General features: G+C 49.7%; 1 protein-coding gene across 11 annotated transcripts in view; it reads right to left on the bottom strand.

The window, feature by feature from the left end:
* LOC306935893 (poly(rC)-binding protein 3) overlaps positions 1 to 22,841 on the bottom strand; it is a 256,803-nt gene that overhangs the window by 223,170 nt on the left and 10,792 nt on the right. For all 11 annotated transcript variants that reach the window (XM_079519204.1, XM_079519205.1, XM_079519208.1 and 8 more), the window contains exon 2: positions 8,581 to 8,724. The gene's annotated coding sequence lies outside the window, so the exon portion shown is untranslated. The remainder of the gene's footprint in view (positions 1 to 8,580; positions 8,725 to 22,841) is intronic.

Raw genomic sequence — 22,841 nt, 5'->3', positions numbered from 1 at the left:
GCCATGGAAGCGACCTCAGGCAGAACCTGGCTCTAGGTGGGTGGCCATGGAAGCGACCTCAGGCAGAACCTGGCTCTAGGTGGGCAGAACCTGGCTCTAGGTGGGCGGCCATGGAAGAGACCTCAAGCAGAACCTGGCTCTAGGTGGGCGGCCATGGAAGCGACCTCAAGCAGAACCTGGCTCTAGGTGGGCGGCCATGGAAGAGACCTCAAGCAGAACCTGGCTCTAGGTGGGTGGCCATGGAAGAGACCTCAAGCAGAACCTGGCTCTAGGTGGGCGGCCATGGAAGAGACCTCAGGCAGAACCTGGCTCTAGGTGGGCGACCTCAAGCAGAACCTGGCTCTAGGTGGGTGGCCATGGAAGAGACCTCAAGCAGAACCTGGCTCTAGGTGGGTGGCCATGGAAGAGACCTCAGGCAGAACCTGGCTCTAGGTGGGCGACCTCAAGCAGAACCTGGCTCTAGGTGGGCGGCCATGGAAGCGACCTCAAGCAGAACCTGGCTCTAGGTGGGCGGCCTCAGGCAGAACCTGGCTCTAGGTGGGTGGCCATGGAAGCGACCTCAAGCAGAACCTGGCTCTAGGTGGGTGGCCATGGAAGCGACCTCAGGCAGAACCTGGCTCTAGGTGGGTGGCCATGGAAGCGACCTCAAGCAGAACCTGGCTCTAGGTGGGTGGCCATGGAAGCGACCTCAGGCAGAACCTGGCTCTAGGTGGGTGGCCATGGAAGCGACCTCAAGCAGAACCTGGCTCTAGGTGGGCGACCTCAAGCAGAACCTGGCTCTAGGTGGGTGGCCATGGAAGCGACCTCAAGCAGAACCTGGCTCTAGGTGGGCGACCTCAAGCAGAACCTGGCTCTAGGTGGGCGACCTCAAGCAGAACCTGGCTCTAGGTGGGCGACCTCAAGCAGAACCTGGCTCTAGGTGGGTGGCCATGGAAGCGACCTCAGGCAGAACCTGGCTCTAGGTGGGTGGCCATGGAAGCGACCTCAAGCAGAACCTGGCTCTAGGTGGGCGACCTCAAGCAGAACCTGGCTCTAGGTGGGCGACCTCAAGCAGAACCTGGCTCTAGGTGGGCGGCCATGGAAGCGACCTCAAGCAGAACCTGGCTCTAGGTGGGTGGCCATGGAAGCGACCTCAAGCAGAACCTGGCTCTAGGTGGGTGGCCATGGAAGCGACCTCAAGCAGAACCTGGCTCTAGGTGGGTGGCCATGGAAGCGACCTCAAGCAGAACCTGGCTCTAGGTGGGTGGCCATGGAAGCGACCTCAAGCAGAACCTGGCTCTAGGTGGGTGGCCATGGAAGCGACCTCAAGCAGAACCTGGCTCTAGGTGGGTGGCCATGGAAGCGACCTCAAGCAGAACCTGGCTCTAGGTGGGTGGCCATGGAAGCGACCTCAAGCAGAACCTGGCTCTAGGTGGGAGGCCATGGAAGAGACCTCAAGCAGAACCTGGCTCTAGGTGGGCGGCCATGGAAGCGACCTCAGGCAGAACCTGGCTCTAGGTGGGTGGCCATGGAAGCGACCTCAAGCAGAACCTGGCTCTAGGTGGGTGGCCATGGAAGAGACCTCAAGCAGAACCTGGCTCTAGGTGGGCGGCCTCAGGCAGAACCTGGCTCTAGGTGGGCGGCCATGGAAGCGACCTCAAGCAGAACCTGGCTCTAGGTGGGCAGAACCTGGCTCTAGGTGGGTGGCCATGGAAGCGACCTCAGGCAGAACCTGGCTCTAGGTGGGTGGCCATGGAAGCGACCTCAGGCAGAACCTGGCTCTAGGTGGGCGGCCATGGAAGCGACCTCAAGCAGAACCTGGCTCTAGGTGGGAGGCCATGGAAGCGACCTCAAGCAGAACCTGGCTCTAGGTGGGTGGCCATGGAAGCGACCTCAGGCAGAACCTGGCTCTAGGTGGGAGGCCATGGAAGCGACCTCAAGCAGAACCTGGCTCTAGGTGGGTGGCCATGGAAGCGACCTCAAGCAGAACCTGGCTCTAGGTGGGTGGCCATGGAAGCGACCTCAGGCAGAACCTGGCTCTAGGTGGGTGGCCATGGAAGCGACCTCAAGCAGAACCTGGCTCTAGGTGGGCAGAACCTGGCTCTAGGTGGGTGGCCTCAAGCAGAACCTGGCTCTAGGTGGGTGGCCATGGAAGAGACCTCAAGCAGAACCTGGCTCTAGGTGGGTGGCCATGGAAGAGACCTCAAGCAGAACCTGGCTCTAGGTGGGCGACCATGGAAGCGACCTCAAGCAGAACCTGGCTCTAGGTGGGTGGCCATGGAAGAGACCTCAAGCAGAACCTGGCTCTAGGTGGGTGGCCATGGAAGAGACCTCAAGCAGAACCTGGCTCTAGGTGGGCGACCATGGAAGCGACCTCAAGCAGAACCTGGCTCTAGGTGGGCGACCATGGAAGCGACCTCAGGCAGAACCTGGCTCTAGGTGGGTGGCCATGGAAGCGACCTCAAGCAGAACCTGGCTCTAGGTGGGCGGCCATGGAAGCGACCTCGGGCAGAACCTGGCTCTAGGTGGGCGACCTCAAGCAGAACCTGGCTCTAGGTGGGTGGCCATGGAAGCGACCTCAGGCAGAACCTGGCTCTAGGTGGGCGACCTCAAGCAGAACCTGGCTCTAGGTGGGCGGCCATGGAAGCGACCTCAGGCAGAACCTGGCTCTAGGTGGGCGACCTCAAGCAGAACCTGGCTCTAGGTGGGCAGAACCTGGCTCTAGGTGGGTGGCCATGGAAGCGACCTCAAGCAGAACCTGGCTCTAGGTGGGCGGCCATGGAAGCGACCTCAGGCAGAACCTGGCTCTAGGTGGGCGGCCATGGAAGCGACCTCAGGCAGAACCTGGCTCTAGGTGGGCGACCTCAAGCAGAACCTGGCTCTAGGTGGGTGGCCATGGAAGCGACCTCAGGCAGAACCTGGCTCTAGGTGGGCGACCTCAAGCAGAACCTGGCTCTAGGTGGGCGGCCATGGAAGAGACCTCAAGCAGAACCTGGCTCTAGGTGGGCGACCTCAAGCAGAACCTGGCTCTAGGTGGGCGGCCATGGAAGAGACCTCAAGCAGAACCTGGCTCTAGGTGGGCGGCCATGGAAGCGACCTCAGGCAGAACCTGGCTCTAGGTGGGCAGAACCTGGCTCTAGGTGGGAGGCCATGGAAGCGACCTCAGGCAGAACCTGGCTCTAGGTGGGTGGCCATGGAAGCGACCTCAAGCAGAACCTGGCTCTAGGTGGGCGGCCTCAAGCAGAACCTGGCTCTAGGTGGGCGGCCTCAAGCAGAACCTGGCTCTAGGTGGGTGGCCTCAAGCAGAACCTGGCTCTAGGTGGGTGGCCTCAAGCAGAACCTGGCTCTAGGTGGGTGGCCTCAAGCAGAACCTGGCTCTAGGTGGGCGACCTCAAGCAGAACCTGGCTCTAGGTGGGTGGCCTCAAGCAGAACCTGGCTCTAGGTGGGTGGCCTCAAGCAGAACCTGGCTCTAGGTGGGTGGCCTCAAGCAGAACCTGGCTCTAGGTGGGCGGCCTCAAGCAGAACCTGGCTCTAGGTGGGCGGCCTCAAGCAGAACCTGGCTCTAGGTGGGCGGCCTCAAGCAGAACCTGGCTCTAGGTGGGCGACCTCAAGCAGAACCTGGCTCTAGGTGGGCGGCCATGGAAGCGACCTCAGGCAGAACCTGGCTCTAGGTGGGTGGCCATGGAAGCGACCTCAGGCAGAACCTGGCTCTAGGTGGGTGGCCATGGAAGCGACCTCAGGCAGAGCCTGGCTCTAGGTGGGTGGCCATGGAAGCGACCTCAAGCAGAACCTGGCTCTAGGTGGGTGGCCATGGAAGCGACCTCAAGCAGAACCTGGCTCTAGGTGGGTGGCCATGGAAGCGACCTCAGGCAGAACCTGGCTCTAGGTGGGTGGCCATGGAAGCGACCTCAGGCAGAACCTGGCTCTAGGTGGGTGGCCATGGAAGCGACCTCAGGCAGAACCTGGCTCTAGGTGGGTGGCCATGGAAGCGACCTCAAGCAGAACCTGGCTCTAGGTGGGCAGAACCTGGCTCTAGGTGGGTGGCCATGGAAGCGACCTCAAGCAGAACCTGGCTCTAGGTGGGCAGAACCTGGCTCTAGGTGGGTGGCCATGGAAGCGACCTCAAGCAGAACCTGGCTCTAGGTGGGCAGAACCTGGCTCTAGGTGGGCGACCATGGAAGCGACCTCAGGCAGAACCTGGCTCTAGGTGGGTGGCCATGGAAGCGACCTCAAGCAGAACCTGGCTCTAGGTGGGTGGCCATGGAAGCGACCTCAGGCAGAACCTGGCTCTAGGTGGGTGGCCATGGAAGCGACCTCAGGCAGAACCTGGCTCTAGGTGGGTGGCCATGGAAGCGACCTCAGGCAGAACCTGGCTCTAGGTGGGTGGCCATGGAAGCGACCTCAGGCAGAACCTGGCTCTAGGTGGGTGGCCATGGAAGCGACCTCAGGCAGAACCTGGCTCTAGGTGGGTGGCCATGGAAGCGACCTCAGGCAGAACCTGGCTCTAGGTGGGTGGCCATGGAAGCGACCTCAAGCAGAACCTGGCTCTAGGTGGGCAGAACCTGGCTCTAGGTGGGCGACCATGGAAGCGACCTCAGGCAGAACCTGGCTCTAGGTGGGTGGCCATGGAAGCGACCTCAAGCAGAACCTGGCTCTAGGTGGGTGGCCATGGAAGCGACCTCAGGCAGAACCTGGCTCTAGGTGGGCGGCCATGGAAGCGACCTCAAGCAGAACCTGGCTCTAGGTGGGCGACCTCAAGCAGAACCTGGCTCTAGGTGGGCAGAACCTGGCTCTAGGTGGGCGGCCATCTGTCTTTCTATACCAGTGGTGCTCAATATTTCATGTCAAGGACCCCAAAAATTATCTGTATTTGGCCACCGACCCCCCATCTGAAAATATGTTGTTCCAGGGACCTCCCCCAGATTTGAGTTAACAACTGAAACTCTGAAAGATTTGAGGGACATTTTCACGCTTTTTCAAAAATAGCAGACCTACAACTTGTAGATCTGCTATTTTTCAATAGCTAAATTATAACATAATGCTTAAAACACCAAAAGGGGTTCCCGCCCCCCAAAATGGGTTAAAGATACACAAGAACAAATTCCTTACCGCAGGACATACAATCAAACGTGTTGATGCTCAAATGAACCCCTTCTGTCAGAAAATAACTTCATCAGATGGGAGTCATGGGACACAGCTACAAGACTGTGTTACATGGAGTCAACAAGACCATGTAACATTTGATACTCAAGAACGACTAAATCCACAACAACTACATTCAAGTATGCCGTGAACAACAATAATAATGTCTTTCAACTAACTCAGTTTTAACTGTAAATAGTACAATTCTCTTTTTAACTCACTCAGTGCCACAGGACGCCTTATGACGCCTCCCCCCTTATCTGTTACTGTTTTTAATACCATTTCAATGAACTTCTTAACTTCTTAACTTCTTAACATAAATAAAGTCCCATTGGCAGGTCAACTAACTTGAATAAAGCCCAAACTGGATGCACTTTAACCACAGTTTAAAAAGGTCCTCTATATAAATGCTGCCATCTTGACAAATACGTTTAATTTGAAACGGAGGGCCTTCAAACGTCTTCACCTCATTCTAGCGTCAACTCATTTCCTCCAGGACTTTGGTGTTGTAAACACAAAGCACCTGCTCGGTTCTTGGAAGGAAAAATAAAAGCCACACACATAACAGACTCACGCCTAAATCTAACTAACTGTCCCCCCAAACCACTGACATCTGGAAAATAATAAGAGATGTCCCGATACTGTATCGGTATCGGGAAAAGTATCGGATCGGCCTTATTTGTCATATCGGGTCATGTCGGTATCAGTGAATATGCCAGTCTAACCACCGATCCAACACAGGGGTAAGGGGTTGACACTATGCCAGTCCAACCACAAATCCAACACAGGGGTAAGGGGTTGACACTATGCCAGTCTAACCACAGATCCGACAGAGGGGTAAGGGGTTGACACTATGCCAGTCTAACCACAGATCCGACAGAGGGGTAAGGGGTTGACACTATGCCAGTCTAACCACAGATCCGACAGAGGGGTAAGGGGTTGACACTATGCCAGTCTAACCACAGATCCGACAGAGGGGTAAGGGGTTGACACTATGCCAGTCTAACCACAGATCCGACAGAGGGGTAAGGGGTTGACACTATGCCAGTCTAACCACAGATCCAACACAGGGGTAAGGGGTTGACACTATGCCAGTCTAACCACAGATCCGACACAGGCGTAAGGGGTTGACACTATGCCAGTCTAACCACCGATCCGACACAGGGGTAAGGGGTCGACACTATGCCAGTCTAACCACCGATCCGACACAGGGGTAAGGGGTTGACACTATGCCAGTCTAACCACCGATCCGACACAGGGGTAAGGGGTCGACACTATGCCAGTCTAACCACCGATCCGACACAGGGGTAAGGGGTCGACACTATGCCAGTCTAACCACAGATCCAACACAGGGGTAAGGGGTTGACACTATGCCAGTCTAACCACAGATCCAACACAGGGGTAAGGGGTCGACACTATGCCAGTCTAACCACCGATCCGACACAGGGGTAAGGGGTTGACACTATGCCAGTCTAACCACCGATCCGACACAGGGGTAAGGGGTCGACACTATGCCAGTCTAACCACCGATCCGACACAGGGGTAAGGGGTTGACACTATGCCAGTCTAACCACCGATCCGACACAGGGGTAAGGGGTCGACACTATGCCAGTCTAACCACCGATCCGACACAGGGGTAAGGGGTTGACACTATGCCAGTCTAACCACAGATCCAACACAGGGGTAAGGGGTTGACACTAAGCCAGTCTAACCACAGATCCGACACAGGGGTAAGGGGTTGACACTATGGCAGGTAAATAAAATGTTGAGACATGTGGAGTTTGCTTGGGAGTTGCCCCAAACTGCAAGTGCATATTTGAGTGAGGAATCTGCTATAAACACAACACGAGATATAAAGCTAGATAGCTATAAACACAACATGAGATCACCACACTGGTATCGGTATTCGATCGGCTAACACAGAAATTGAGGTATCGGGATCGGGTCGGAAGCGAAAAAAGTGTATCGGGACATCACTAAAAAATAAATGCTGTCTATTCTGCCGTTTATTCTGCAGTTTATTCATGCTTTTAACTGTAAGTCAAAGACATCTTCAGTGTCCTCATGGTTCCCCAAGGATTCTTATTAGTCTTTAGTCTCACAATCAAACACTAATCCATTAATAAGAACGAATTCTATGAATTAGTAGCATTTTTGTCTGGGATTTAACCGTGACATTGAATTTGTGTGTGTGTGCGCTTGGGGGGGGGGGGGGTGCTCTATAACTGCAAATACGTCATCCAAAACAACAAATTCCACCTTGCAAGAAACAGTCGTTTCGTTTGTTGTTTGTTTACGTCGGTCGGACCATTTTTCAGCTGCTGTAGAATGGCTTAAAAACCTCTGGTCTGGCAGTATTGATGTTTAAACCACTCAAGCAGAATTACACACACACGCACGCACACACGCACACACGTACACACCTCTAACACTTCCTTCTTCCTGGTAGAGTACAGGATGTGTGGATGGAGAACTAAGCACTTTTTCCCCCTCTCCTCTGCCGTTGCCAGGAATGCTTTATAGACCATGTTAATATTGGAACTGCCTGCTGGAGAGATTGCTTGATTCAATCAAGCAAGTCACAGCCTCGTAAAGTCATTACACTTTGTGCAACGTCATGCGTTCTGGAGCCTCTAGTCTGGACGGTCCCGTCTTCTACCCCTCCATTAGAGAGAGAAGCGGGCCTCGCAAAAGGACACGTGCCTGCCTGCCCTGCCTGGCTCTTTGGACATCTATAAATAGGTAGTCCCGAAAACCACGCAAACAGTTTTAAAAAAATCAATTAGAGACGCTCTTTTTCCCATGAAACAGAAGGAAAAAGAAGAAAACAAGGCACAGCACGCTTTCAAAGGCAACCTATGCCCCGAGCAGACTGGGAACATAAAGGACTTAATTCACTTTCCCCCCATGAATTAGCTTCCGCTGAAGCCCGGAGGGAACGAGATCACAAAAAGACGTGTGTGTGTGTGTGTGTGTGTGTGTGTGTGTGTGTGTGTGTGTGTGTGTGTGTGTGTGTGTGTGTGTGTGTGTGTGTGTGTGTGTGTGTGTTGTAAGATGATATCAGAGCATAATACCATGAGGAAGAACAAAGACACAAAAATTTGACCTCCCAGAATTCATCTAGCCTTCACTTTCTCTCTCTCTCTCTCTCTCTCTGAACCCATGGCACTTTTTTCTGAGCGGGACAAAACTGCTAGAGGGGAAACTTCAAATATAGATGATGGAGAGAGAGAGAAAGAGAGCGAGAACGAGCGAGAGAACAGAGGAGAGGCAGAAACAGACCGCTGAAGAGAGAAAACATATTTTTATGGAGAAAGTGTTTAAGAGAGAGAGAGAGAGAGAGAGAGCGAGAGAGCGAGAGAAGAACCAGCACTTTTTGCTCTCAGTCAACAGTGAAACAGGCAACGCTGCATGCCTTAAAACGCAGTGAGAGAGAGAGAGAGAGAGAGAGCTCTTACCTGCGCTCGGCTGTCACAGCGGTGCCGGTTCGGTTCTGGTGGGATGGAGAAGTGAGGAGAGTCAAAGGGGTCCTGGGGTGGTCCGGGTTGGTTGAAGGGCGGGCGGGCGGGGGGGAGGGGGGGTCCGACTCCGAGACAGTCCGGCTGGAGGGGAGAGGAAGGAAAGGAAGGAAGGAGTGAACAGGGAGCAGGGAGACGGGGAGAGGCTGAACGCTGCTCGCCTCTCTCTCCCTTTCTCTCTCTTTATCTCTCTCTCTTTATCTCTAATCTCACACACGCGCTCGGACGGACGCAGAGGCACCAACACCCGGAGTCACTGGGATAATAGGCACGGAGAGAGTCTTTACATTACACAGACAGACTCCAAACCAGCAGGGGAGAGAGGGGATGGGTACATCTCCCCTCCCACTCTCCTCTGGGCCAGCCAATGGGAGCCTTCCGGGACGTGTCCAAGCAGCCACTGAAAGTGGAGGCAGCCGGTGCCTTTGCCCGAGCCAATGAGGGCCAATAGCTCATATCCAATTGGACTAATCACGGTGTGGAGGGAGTCGTGCGGAGCTTCCCCTCCTGAAGGACAGACCAACCATTGCACTTAGCCAATAAGTGTGATTTAAGGCCTCCACGGACATTAGAGTGATTAGATTCTGAGGCACTTAACCCAGCGCAATAACGCTGCATGCCCAGGCCAGTGCAGACCTGGCAACTACACGCCATGAGGCTCCAGGAGGCTTTTAGTCAGCTGGAGAATCAGCATCGTGTGCTCAAATCAGGCATGTACAGTACAGTACACACACACACACACACACACACACACACACACACACACACACACACACACACACACACACACACACACACACACACACACACACACACACACACACACACACACACACACACACACACACACACACACACACACACACACACACACACACACACACACAGTTGACGTTTTCTCACACACACTGAGTAAAATCAATTCCACTCCCTCTCATTCATTAACATACATTCAACAGTAGTTCATTGAAACGCTTCAGCTCAGAATGACCATTAACCAAAAGCTAAATTGCATTTAGTATTTAGGCAGTGTGTCTGTGCTCATGTGATACGGTACATCATTTAGTGTGGCAGTGTGTCTGTGCTCATGTGATACGGTACATCATTTAGTGTGGCAGTGTGTCTCTGCTCATGTGATACGGTACATCATTTAGTGTGGCAGTGTGTCTGTGCTCATGTGATACAGTACATCATTTAGTGTGGCAGTGTGTCTGTGCTCATGTGATACAGTACATCATTTAGTGTGGCAGTGTGTCTGTGCTCATGTGATACAGTACATCATTTAGTGTGGCAGTGTGTCTGTGCTCATGTGATACAGTACATCATTTAGTGTGGCAGTGTGTCTGTGCTCATGTGATACAGTACATCATTTAGTGTGGCAGTGTGTCTCTGCTCATGTGATACAGTACATAATTTAGTGTGGCAGTGTGTCTGTGCTCATGTGATACGGTATAACATTTAGTGTGGCAGTGTGTCTCTGCTCATGTGATACAGTGTATCATTTAGTGTGGCAGTGTGTCTGTGCTCATGTGATACAGTGTATCATTTAGTGTGGCAGTGTGTCTGTGCTCATGTGATACAGTACATCATTTAGTGTGGCAGCGTGTCTGTGCTCATGTGATACAGTACATCATTTAGTGTGGCAGTGTGTCTGTGCTCATGTGATACAGTACATCATTTAGTGTGGCAGTGTGTCTGTGCTCATGTGATACAGTGTATCATTTAGTGTGGCAGTGTGTCTGTGCTCATGTGATACAGTACATCATTTAGTGTGGCAGTGTGTCTGTGCTCATGTGATACAGTACATCATTTAGTGTGGCAGTGTGTCTCTGCTCATGTGATACGGTACATCATTTAGTGTGGCAGTGTGTCTGTGCTCATGTGATACAGTGTATCATTTAGTGTGGCAGTGTGTCTGTGCTCATGTGATACAGTGTATCATTTAGTGTGGCAGTGTGTCTGTGCTCATGTGATACAGTACATCATTTAGTGTGGCAGTGTGTCTGTGCTCATGTGATACAGTGTATCATTTAGTGTGGCAGTGTGTCTGTGCTCATGTGATACAGTACATCATTTAGTGTGGCAGTGTGTCTGTGCTCATGTGATACAGTATATCACATTCGATATCTCAGATTATCTGTGCACCGAGACACAGCTCTGATATCAACAACAACAAACCCCAGAGCAGAGCATAACATAATGACATCACATCAATAACATAACTTTCAATGCATTCCATATACCACAGAGATACTGAACATGTGTGACCAGATTTGACTGAGAGACTGCCATCGCGCAAATTTCAGCTTTTCACCAGAGGAGAACAACCTTTTTTTTCCAAAAATGAGTTAATATCACAGGTAGACTCTTCACATACTATACAGAGCATGTCTGAAATAAGTGTCAGAGCTGAAATCGACATGTAAATATGAAATAAATGCTTAAACATGTAGCTAGGTGTAATGTTAGAGACCATAGAAGTGAACCTTTCAAGCCTGTTTTCTCAACTCGCTGTTTCTCTGCAAGACATTACTCTATAAGCCATATCTCCAAAACTGGTGGGTCAAACTGAACAACCAATATGTCAATTTGAAGCTATGATTCCCTGCTTTCATATGACGTGAAAAAGCAAAAAAGATGAAATGGCAGTCTCAGTCAAATTTGGTCACATATCATATGATCATTATACAATCCATAAAACACATTATAATCACTAGATACCACATATAGTATAATCCATGAATCACGATTATAATCACAGAATCACCCATTTATTACAGAACTATTGCCACAGGGAGGAGGAGGCCGGGGAGGTGGAGGACATTTATTACAGAACTATTGCCACAGGGAGGAGGAGGCCGGGGAGATGGAGGACATTTATTACAGAACTATTGCCACAGGGAGGAGGAGGCCGGGGAGGTGGAGGACATTTAACGCTGACATCTGAACAACAGAGACACAGTCAGGTGTTTCCAGACCTGGGCAGACAGACATGGCGCGGCCGTTTTCCGCTGTTTGCCGGCGTCTTTTCCGGGTTTTTTAAGACAGCTGGTGGATGGAAAAGAAGCTGTGGGGGGGGGGGGGGGGGGGGGGCAAGCGTTTCCGGGAATCTGGCCGTGGCGCCATTCAGCTGCGTGGGCGGAGCTTCTTTTCCATCCACTAAGCAGTCTATAAACTCGAAAGAGATGCGGAAAACGGCCGCGTCTGTCTGCCCAGGTCTGGGAACAGCTAGAGTCAGCTAGCATGGAGACTGAGGACAGTGTAGTGACTGCTTAACCCATTTAGGCCTGACGTCGACATTTAAAAAAAGTATTTTTTTCTGAAAAACCACATGTTTCAGTGGTTCTCAATATTTCATGTCAAGAACCCCAACAATGATCTGTAATTGGCCGCCGACCCCCATCTGAAAATATGTTGTTCCAGGAGGCAGGGACCCCTCGGAAGTAAAGACTTGAGTTAAAAACGTTCGCTCTGAAAGAAGATATATTCAAAGATTTGCACCACATTTTCATGATTTTTCAAAAATAGCAGACCTACAAGCTTGTAGATCTGCTATTTGTCAATAGCTAAAGCATAACATAATGCTAACACCAAAAGGGGTTCCCGCCCAAAATGGTTTAAAGAGAACACCTGATTAAATGTGGGCGTGAGTGAGTTAGCCGGCAGCGAATGAGAGTGAGCAGTGATGGGAGTTGACATGGAGAGAGAACAGCTGATTTAAAAAGGAACATAATTAATTACTGATAGAGAACGAAGGGGAGATTATATTATAAACCTTTCTGCCTCTTCCGTGTCTCAATGAACTATGGCTGCGCTGGATTTATAGTAGTTATCATATAATGTCGTCCGAATCAAATGGTGTGCAGTTCACCAGACACTGACCCTCGTATGCCAGCTGCTCTGTGGAAGAACACCTTCTTTTCACCAACACCACCACCGCCACCCACGGATCAATTGCACCAGCCAGTTCCCAGCGTGATGATCGCCATGTCAAAGTGCAGTCAGGTTGAGGAATTATAGGAGCATTCAGTGATTTGGGTGATTTGGAAAAAACCCCGGTCCGCCCCGGTAACAAGATGTGCACATGTACGCACTACAGTGGGGGAAGTACAACAGGCCAACAGCACGTGCACCAAGGCCCGCCCCACTCCATCATGATTGGAGGAAGGCCCCTCTCATCCTGATTGGATGAAGGCTTTGCCACCCAAAGCCCAAACCGAAACTAGGGTTTTTTTTACCCCAGGGGCTCACTGGGGACAGGGAGGAACTCCTTATATGGTCAGCACACTTTATAGTAGGGAGGATTATCCAGAAAATAAGAAAAAATAAGTGATATTTGAATTAAGTGAAATCACTGAATATACCTTTAAATGCTTGTCACGGTGCCACATACAGTAGCCACATACAGTAGCCACATACAGTAGCCACATACAGTAGCCACATACAGTAGCCACATACAGTAGCGGCAAGAAGAACATACCAGTATAGAGGGTAGGGGTGTGACATCATCGTACCTGGAAGTTATGCGGGAACGCCCACTGAGTGGCAAAAAACTACTTTCTGGCCTTGACAGCCCATTCATGCAAACAGAAAAGTCCTGTCTGATTGCATTAAACAATGTTAAACTCACCAACATTGCAGCTGTACGAAAAGCTTGAATTAGCCTCTTTCTATCTGCAAAGTTTTTGTCTCATGAAAAACCACCATAGAAACATTATGAGCTACTTTCTGTCAAGAAATGCCCTGCATTTGATTATTTTTCTAAGTGTCGGAGTTTGGAAGTGCTTGTTTTCAATAACACAACATTCTGCTGCCTCCTGCATTATGTGACATTTAGAAACAGGTGGTACGCAGGACGGTTGAGTGATTTACAACGAGCGCTTCCAAACTCCAACACTCCATGTTGCTCTATGTTCTGCCACTCAGTCTAGATGAGGGGGGCGTGTCCTGATGGGAAAATCATGCATGTGCATACTCTCTATTACGGCATGCTAAACAGCAATCTTCGTTCCTACTCTCACCTATGGTCATGAAGTGTTCCTACTCTCACCTATGGTCATGAAGTGTTCCTACTCTCACCTATGGTCATGAAGTGTTCCTACTCTCACCTATGGTCATGAAGTGTTCCTACTCTCACCTATGGTCATGAAGTGTTCCTACTCTCACCTATGGTCATGAAGTGTTCCTACTCTCACCTATGGTCATGAAGTGTTCCTACTCTCACCTATGGTCATGAAGTGTTCCTACTCTCACCTATGGTCATGAAGTGTTCCTACTCTCACCTATGGTCATGAAGTGTTCCTACTCTCACCTATATGGTCATGAAGTGTTCCTACTCTCACCTATGGTCATGAAGTGTTCCTACTCTCACCTATGGTCATGAAGTGTTCCTACTCTCACCTATGGTCATGAAGTGTTCCTACTCTAACCTATGGTCATGAAGTGTTCCTACTCTCACCTATGGTCATGAAGTGTTCCTACTCTAACCTATGGTCATGAAGTGTTCCTACTCTAACCTATGGTCATGAAGTGTTCCTACTCTCACCTATGGTCATGAAGTGTTCCTACTCTCACCTATGGTCATGAAGTGTTCCTACCCTCACCTATGGTCATGAAGTGTTCCTACTCTCCCCTATGGTCATGAAGTGTGGGTCATGACTGCGAATACAAGCGGCCGAAATGAGTTTTCTCCGACGGGTGGCTGGCATCTCCCTTAGAGATAGGGTGAGAAGTTCAGTCACGCGGGAGAGACTCGGAGTAGAGTCACTGCTTCTTCACCTGGAAAGGAGCCAGCTGAGGTGGTTCGGGGCATCTGGTTAGGATGCCTCTCGGGCGTCTCCCTAGGGAGGTCCTCGAGGCACGGCCCACTGGGAGGAGACCCCGGGGCACGTCTCGGGATCCCCCAGGAGGAAGTCACTAATGTTGCTCTGGAGAGGGAAGTCTGGAGCTCTCTGGTGGAGCTGTTGCCCCCGCGACCCGACTACGGATAAGCGGTTGAAGATGGATAAAACAGACGCAGCGTGTTGAACATTTGATGGCAGAACACAGCCATCAAACAAAAATGTTTGGTCAAACCATGTGACTTCCATTGGAAATGCATTGGGGCGGCCATTAAACACGGACAAGACACAAGACAGGTGTCTTTTAGGTGTGAATGAGGCCTTACTTATGACTTCACTTCGGAGAAAGGAGTCCTAGCTGAAAATCAATGGTTCTGTCGATACCAGAGTGCATTACATCATGGTGGGATATGCAGAGCTCTAGTGTGGTGTCCTGCTGTCAGTTCACTGGAGACTTGACCCAGGAGTTAGCCTTCCTCCGCAATCAATCAATATGTGACCAGATTTGACTGTGAGACTGCCATCGCACAAACTCCAGCTTTTCACCAGAGGAGACAACTTATTTTTATTGTTTTCAAAATGAGTTAATAGCACAGACAGACTCTTCACATACTAGAGCATGTCTGAAATAAGTGTCAGAGCTGAAATCGACATGTAAATATGAAATAAATGCTTAAACATGTAGCTAGGTGTAATGTTAGAGACCACAGAAGTGAACCTTTCAAGCCTGTTTTCTCAACTCACTGTTTTCAGCAAGACATTACTCTATAAGCCATATCTCCAAAACTGCTGGGTCAAACTGAACAACCAATATGTCAATTTGAAGCTATGATTCCCTGCTTTCATAAGACATGAAAAAACGAAAATTTAAAAAAAAATCCAATGGCAGTCCCTCAGTCAAATTGAGTCACATATACTCAGGTGGGCGATGTATTGAAATATCTCCTACTGTATGTTCCAGGTCTGAAAAGGCTCCACTCAACATGATAATTGTGCAACTCCCTCCCAATCAGTAAAAAGTAATTTCATGGCGGTTTATCGAGTTCACCTGACACAACTCCTCCCAAACTCCTTTCCTTCCTTTCCCACCAGAGCTCGAGTCTACGCGTCGTATATACATCTCAATCACACAGCTTTAGAAAATGAAAAATGTACCCATAGTGCCACCATGCACAATATTATCTCTGGAGGAAGACAATCAGTACGACACAGAGAATGCTGTGTGTGTGTGTGTGTGTGGGGGGGGGGGCATTCAAACACGCCCATTCAAAACACGACATCGCCAGTTGCAGTATAGTTAAGGTCTCATAGAATGAGGCCCGCTGCCTTCAACCCCCCCCCCCCCTCCCCCTCTGCGTGTGAGTGGGAGGGAGGACGAGACATAAAAAATTCATAGGAGGATGGAAGAAGATGTCACATCGGATATGTAGCCAGCTGCAGTGACGGCTGAGGGCAGTGAGCTGTGGAAGCTCAGCGTATGGTAGCTGGGAGCCAGCGAGGACCTGACCTGGGTGAGTTTAAGCCATTTTGGCCTGACCTCGAAATTAAAAAAAAAAATATTCTAAATCCTCCAGTTTTCTGAAATAAATATTTTCACGATTTTTCAAAAATAGCAGACCTACAAGCCTACAAGTCCTACAAGCTTGACATAGCAGACCTACAAGACCTACAAGCTCATGTAGATCTGCTATTTTTCAATAGCTAAACTATAACATAATGTTTAAAACACCAAAAGGGGTTCCCGCCCAGAATGGGTTAAAACACCAAAAGGGGTTCCCGTCCAGAATGGGTTAATCCATTTAGACCTAAAACTCGATTCTACAAAATGTTCTTCTAAATCACGAGTTTTCTAATAAAAAAAAACATGTTTCTATGTCAGTGGTTCTTAAACATTGTCATGTCAAGGACCCTCCAAAAATATATGTAAATGGCCGCCGACCCCCCTTCTGAAAATATGTTGTTCCAGTGACCCCCCCCCACCCCCCAGAAGCAAAGATATGAGTTAAAAACATTAGCTCTGAAAGAATATATTCAAAGATTTGCGGCACATTTTCAACAACTTTTCAAAAATAGCAGACCTACAAGCTCGTAGCGCGGGTGTGTCCACTGAGGCACTTTCAAACTGCCATCTCTATTTTGAGCATGACATTATAGCTGAAAATATGTTGTTCCAGCGACCCCTCCTCCAGGAGCAAAGATTTGAGTTAAAAACTGAAAGAATATATATTCAAAGATTTGAGGCACATTTTCAACAACTTTTCAAAAATAGCAGACCTACAAGCTCGTAGCGCGGCACTCGGTGCCGCGCTATGAGCTTGTAGATCTGCTATTTTTGAACAGCTAAAGCATAACATAATGCTTATTTAAAACACCAAAAAGGGGTTCCCGCTCAAAATGGGTTAAAAGAACAACACTGAGGTGCTCTCGTCCTATGGATATAACGTGGTTGTCAGCTTGCGGTTGTTCACCCTGGTGAGGTTCAGGTAGCCTTTGTTCACCCTGGTGAGGTTCAGCTTGCGGTTGTTCACCCTGGTGAGGTTCAGCTTGCGCTTGTTCACCCTGGTGAGGTTCAGCTTGCGGTTGTTCACCCTGGTGAGGTTCAGCTTGCGGTTGTTCACCCTGGTGAGGTTCAGCTTGCGGTTGTTCACCCTGGTGAGGTTCAGGTAGCCGGCGGCGTCGCCGGGGTTATTGCACGGGTGAAATAGCTCCCCTCCGTCCCTACTTAACCCCCATCTCTCTGACATCACACAGCGGTAACCCATTGCCTTAGGCACGATTCATACTCCTATTTTAGAGCCGAATAAAAGTGGGTTCAGCTCTGTAGAGCCTACAATGTGACGTCATTTCTTAAAGTCGGCTCGTCGGTGCTACTGAAAATTTCTGACGAGACGAAATCATTTCAGCACTACAGCGGTAAAATAGGAGTATGAGTCGGCACTAACGATGCAGGTTGCGCAGATCAAAGTCGGGGATCTCCATTAATTTGGCCACACAACAGACTCGGACAACTTCTTAAATGTTATTAGAGAAGATTATTATTACCTTTTTTTTTATTTTTGCTGTGTGCACCTTATACCAGTTTTAGCACAAACAAACACACAGTAAGACATGCAGAGGTTTTTGGCTTTTCGGTTATGGCCAACATATTTGTTTTTGGCAGCAAATTTAGATTTTAGTTTTAGTCGTAGTCTCTTGAATAGTTTCCATTTAGTTTTAGTCACCCGGAATGTTTTAGTGGTAGTCGACTAAATATCATAAGATTTTAGTCGACTAAATCTACAGTTGATTTAGTCGACTAAAATGTATTTTGGTGGGCGTTGATGCCGTCGTAATGACTGTTTTTACACTTGATGAAAATAGCCGATCTACAAGCTTGTAGATCGGCTATTTTCAGCATGCAACCAAGTGTAAAATGACTTATACTGGATCTCTTGTCCACTAGTCCCTTCCTAACATTTTAGTCTAGTTTTTATATGTTGACGAAATTGTCAATATATTTAGCTTAGTTTTAGTCCTAATAGCTTAGTTTTCCATTTAGTTTTCATCAGTGGAAAAAGGTAGTCGACGAACATTTTTCGTCTTAGTTTTAGTCGACCAAAACAACACTGATGGCCATGAACTACCGGCGGTCACTGACCTCCCACTCGCACAACACAAGCATCACGTTTTAAGTCGATCGGTCAGACAGTTTGACACACACACACACACACACACACACACACACACACACACACACACACACACACACACACACACACACACACACACACACACACACACACACACACACACACACACACACACACACACACACACACACACACACACACACACACACACACACACACACACACACACACACACACAAGATTGCCGATAATCTGTGGACAAACTGTAATGTAATCTAAGCCTTATCATAACTCAAGTAAAAATCTATTTATTGCCTGGGCCTTGGCTCAGTGGTCCAGGCACCTTGGCTGGTAATCCAGTCTGGCAGTGTGCCGCGGGTTCGACTCCCGATCCCGACGGCCTTTACTGCATGTCTTCCCCCCCCATCTCTCTCCCCATTTACTGTCAGCCTACTGTCTGTCCCTCCATAAAAAATAAAGGCGAAAGCCACAAAAAAAACATTAAAAAAAGAGAAAAAAAAAAGTCTATTTATTGTCTCAACCATAAATATTTGGACATTTCCGTTCCAAAAAGAGGTGAAATAAAGCTATAGCTGTGCAGGTGATCAGTGGTCAGAGCCTATCCTCACCGTGCCCGGAATATCCTCTAAGTCTAGATAACATCCTCCTCATCAAATATTTAAGAGGAGAAGAAGAGGGGTGGGGGGTGAAGGCTTAAATGCCAGTGGATTCAGAGGGGGATTTAAAGACTAGGAGATTGTTACTCATTATCTATCTGAATGTCAATGAATTACCAAGCCTTCCAGCAGGCATATATCCGCCAATAACACCACGGCCCGCTAAGTCAACTCGCTATAGACTTCTACCATATAAAAGCATGCTGGTCTCGTGGTCGCATCATCCATTTAGGCCTGACGTCGACATTTTAAAAATGTCTTCTAAATCCTGACAGTTTTATGAAAACCCATGTTTCTATGTCAGTTGTTCTCAAACATATTCATGTCAAGGACCCCAAATATGTGATATTGGCCGCTGACCCCCCCATCGGAAAATATGTTGTTCCAAACTTCCAGGGACCCTCTCAGTAGCAAAGATTTGAGTTACAAACCCGCTCTGAAAGAACATTGTATAGCGCCTAAACCCTATAATTAGGCGTTACTGGTTGCCAAAAGCCAGGATTGAAGTCATGACATGTGCTCAAGAACGTGCCGTCCAAAAGTGTCCATTCAGTTGAAGAAGTATATTTATTAAAGTCTGCCAAAGCCCTATACTTTTACATACAGTACATGATAAATAAACACAACAGAAGAATATAGCAGTAGACATCAGTCCTCCAAACGCAGTCTAAAAACTGTTTGCCTCTGCATGTCAGCAACACCTGTCCTGCACCCGATTAGGGCCAGGGTTAATCAACACCTGTCCTGCACCCGATTAGGGCCAGGGTTAATCAACACCTGTCCTGCACCTGATTAGGGCCAGGGTTAATCAACACCTGTCCTGCACCTGATTAGGGCCAGGGTTAATCAACACCTGTCCTGCACCCGATTAGGGCCAGGGTTAATCAACACCTGTCCTGCCCCTGATTAGAGCCAGGGTTAATCAACACCTGTCCTGCACCTGATTAGGGCCAGGGTTAATCAACACCTGTCCTGCCCCTGATTAGGGCCAGGGTTAATCAACACCTGTCCTGCACCTGATTAGGGCCAGGGTTAATCAACACCTGTCCTGCACCTGATTAGGGCCAGGGTTAATCAACACCTGTCCTGCACCTGATTAGGGCCAGGGTTAATCAACACCTGTCCTGCACCCGATTAGGGCCAGGGTTAATCAACACCTGTCCTGCCCCTGATTAGGGCCAGGGTTAATCAACACCTGTCCTGCACCTGATTAGGGCCAGGGTTAATCAACACCTGTCCTGCCCCTGATTAGGGCCAGGGTTAATCAACACCTGTCCTGCCCCTGATTAGGGCCAGGGTTAATCAACACCTGTCCTGCCCCTGATTAGGGCCAGGGTTAATCAACACCTGTCCTGCACCCGATTAGGGCCAGGGTTAATCAACACCTGTCCTGCACCCGATTAGGGCCAGGGTTAATCAACACCTGTCCTGCACCTGATTAGGGCCAGGGTTAATCAACACCTGTCCTGCCCCTGATTAGGGCCAGGGTTAATCAACACCTGTCCTGTACCTGATTAGGGCCAGGGTTAATCAACACCTGTCCTGTACCTGATTAGGGCCAGGGTTAATCAACACCTGTCCTGTACCTGATTAGGGCCAGGGTTAATCAACACCTGTCCTGCACCCGATTAGGGCCAGGGTTAATCAACACCTGTCCTGTACCTGATTAGGGCCAGGGTTAATCAACACCTGTCCTGTACCTGATTAGGGCCAGGGTTAATCAACACCTGTCCTGCACCTGATTAGGGCCAGGGTTAATCAACACCTGTCCTGCACCCGATTAGGGCCAGGGTTAATCAACACCTGTCCTGTACCTGATTAGGGCCAGGGTTAATCAACACCTGTCCTGCACCTGATTAGGGCCAGGGTTAATCAACACCTGTCCTGCACCCGATTAGGGCCAGGGTTAATCAACACCTGTCCTGTACCTGATTAGGGCCAGGGTTAATCAACACCTGTCCTGCACCCGATTAGGGCCAGGGTTAATCAACACCTGTCCTGCACCTGATTAGGGCCAGGGTTAATCAACACCTGTCCTGCACCTGATTAGGGCCAGGGTTAATCAACACCTGTCCTGCCCCTGATTAGGGCCAGGGTTAATCAACACCTGTCCTGCCCCTGATTAGGGCCAGGGTTAATCAACACCTGTCCTGCACCTGATTAGGGCCAGGGTTAATCAACACCTGTCCTGTACCTGATTAGGGCCAGGGTTAATCAACACCTGTCCTGCCCCTGATTAGGGCCAGGGTTAATCAACACCTGTCCTGTACCTGATTAGGGCCAGGGTTAATCAACACCTGTCCTGTACCTGATTAGGGCCAGGGTTAATCAACACCTGTCCTGTACCTGATTAGGGCCAGGGTTAATCAACACCTGTCCTGTACCTGATTAGGGCCAGGGTTAATCAACACCTGTCCTGCACCCGATTAGGGCCAGGGTTAATCAACACCTGTCCTGCACCTGATTAGGGCCAGGGTTAATCAACACCTGTCCTGTACCTGATTAGGGCCAGGGTTAATCAACACCTGTCCTGCACCTGATTAGGGCCAGGGTTAATCAACACCTGTCCTGCACCCGATTAGGGCCAGGGTTAATCAACACCTGTCCTGCACCCGATTAGGGCCAGGGTTAATCAACACCTGTCCTCCACCTGATTAGGGCCAGGGTTAATCAACACCTGTCCTCCACCTGATTAGGGCCAGGGTTAATCAACACCTGTCCTGCACCTGATTAGGGCCAGGGTTAATCAACACCTGTCCTGCCCCTGATTAGGGCCAGGGTTAATCAACACCTGTCCTGCCCCTGATTAGGGCCAGGGTTAATCAACACCTGTCCTGCCCCTGATTAGGGCCAGGGTTAATCAACACCTGTCCTGCCCCTGATTAGGGCCAGGGTTAATCAACACCTGTCCTCCACCTGATTAGGGCCAGGGTTAATCAACACCTGTCCTGCCCCTGATTAGGGCCAGGGTTAATCAACACCTGTCCTGCCCCTGATTAGGGCCAGGGTTAATCAACACCTGTCCTGCCCCTGATTAGGGCCAGGGTTAATCAACACCCTGTAACAAAATATGCAGCTGATTCACACACATTTTGACATTTGTAGTCTGTATAAAACTATTTCAGTAAAAGGTGTTATAATGAAGTTTGTTGCTGTTATTAATACTTATTTGCAATTTTTTACTATTTTGAAGAAAAAAAAACACATTTAAAAACAGTTCAACTAATAGCCGATCTACATCCACACGTTGTGAGCTTGTAGATCGGCTAATTGAACTATTTCCAAAAGGTTCTTGAAAATAGTAAAAAAAAATCACACCTGTGTGAACTGAGTGGTGCAAATCACCCCCCCCCCCCTCCCTCTCTGTCTCTCTCTCTCTCTCTCTCTCTCTCTCTCATTAGCAGGCAACATGCAGCACTATCTCTCTCTCTCCATTTCTGGCACAACAGCGCCACTTTTGGTACTCATTGGTACTGGTCACACACATAGTCACACACAAACGGACATTGCTGTTCGTTGGAGTGGTTGCACCACTCAAAAATAAATAAGGGGCACAAGATTGTGTTCTTGTTGGATCGGGGGCACGCTGCGGTGGGGCACGCTGCGGTGGGGCACGCTGCGGTGGGGCACGCTGCGGTGGGGCACGCTGCGGTGGGGCACGCTGCGGTGGGGCACGCTGCGGTGCGGTGGGGCACGCTGCGGTGCGGTGGGGCACGCTGCGGTGCGGTGGGGCACGCTGCGGTGGGGCACGCTGCGGTGGGGCACGCTGCGGTGGGGCACGCTGCGGTGAGTCACCCAGCCGCCGCGACACATACAGCACAAGGATAAACACAGTCCAGAGATCTGACAGCCATGGCTTTTCGCTTCCGCCCCAAACGTAATTAACCCATCTAGCCCTGGGAACGATTCTACAAATTTCTTCTAAATCCTGACAGTTTTCTGAAAAAGTCATGTTTCTACGCATGTCAGTCGTTCTCAAACATTTTCATGTCAAGGACCCCCAAGATTATATGTAATCAGCCGCCGACCCCCATCTGAAAATATGTTGTTCCAGG

This window comes from Electrona antarctica (assembly GCF_951216825.1).
Source record: "Electrona antarctica genome assembly, chromosome: 13".
NCBI classification, from domain to species: domain Eukaryota; kingdom Metazoa; phylum Chordata; class Actinopteri; order Myctophiformes; family Myctophidae; genus Electrona; species Electrona antarctica.
This window is presented reverse-complemented; position numbering and strand designations above follow the sequence as displayed.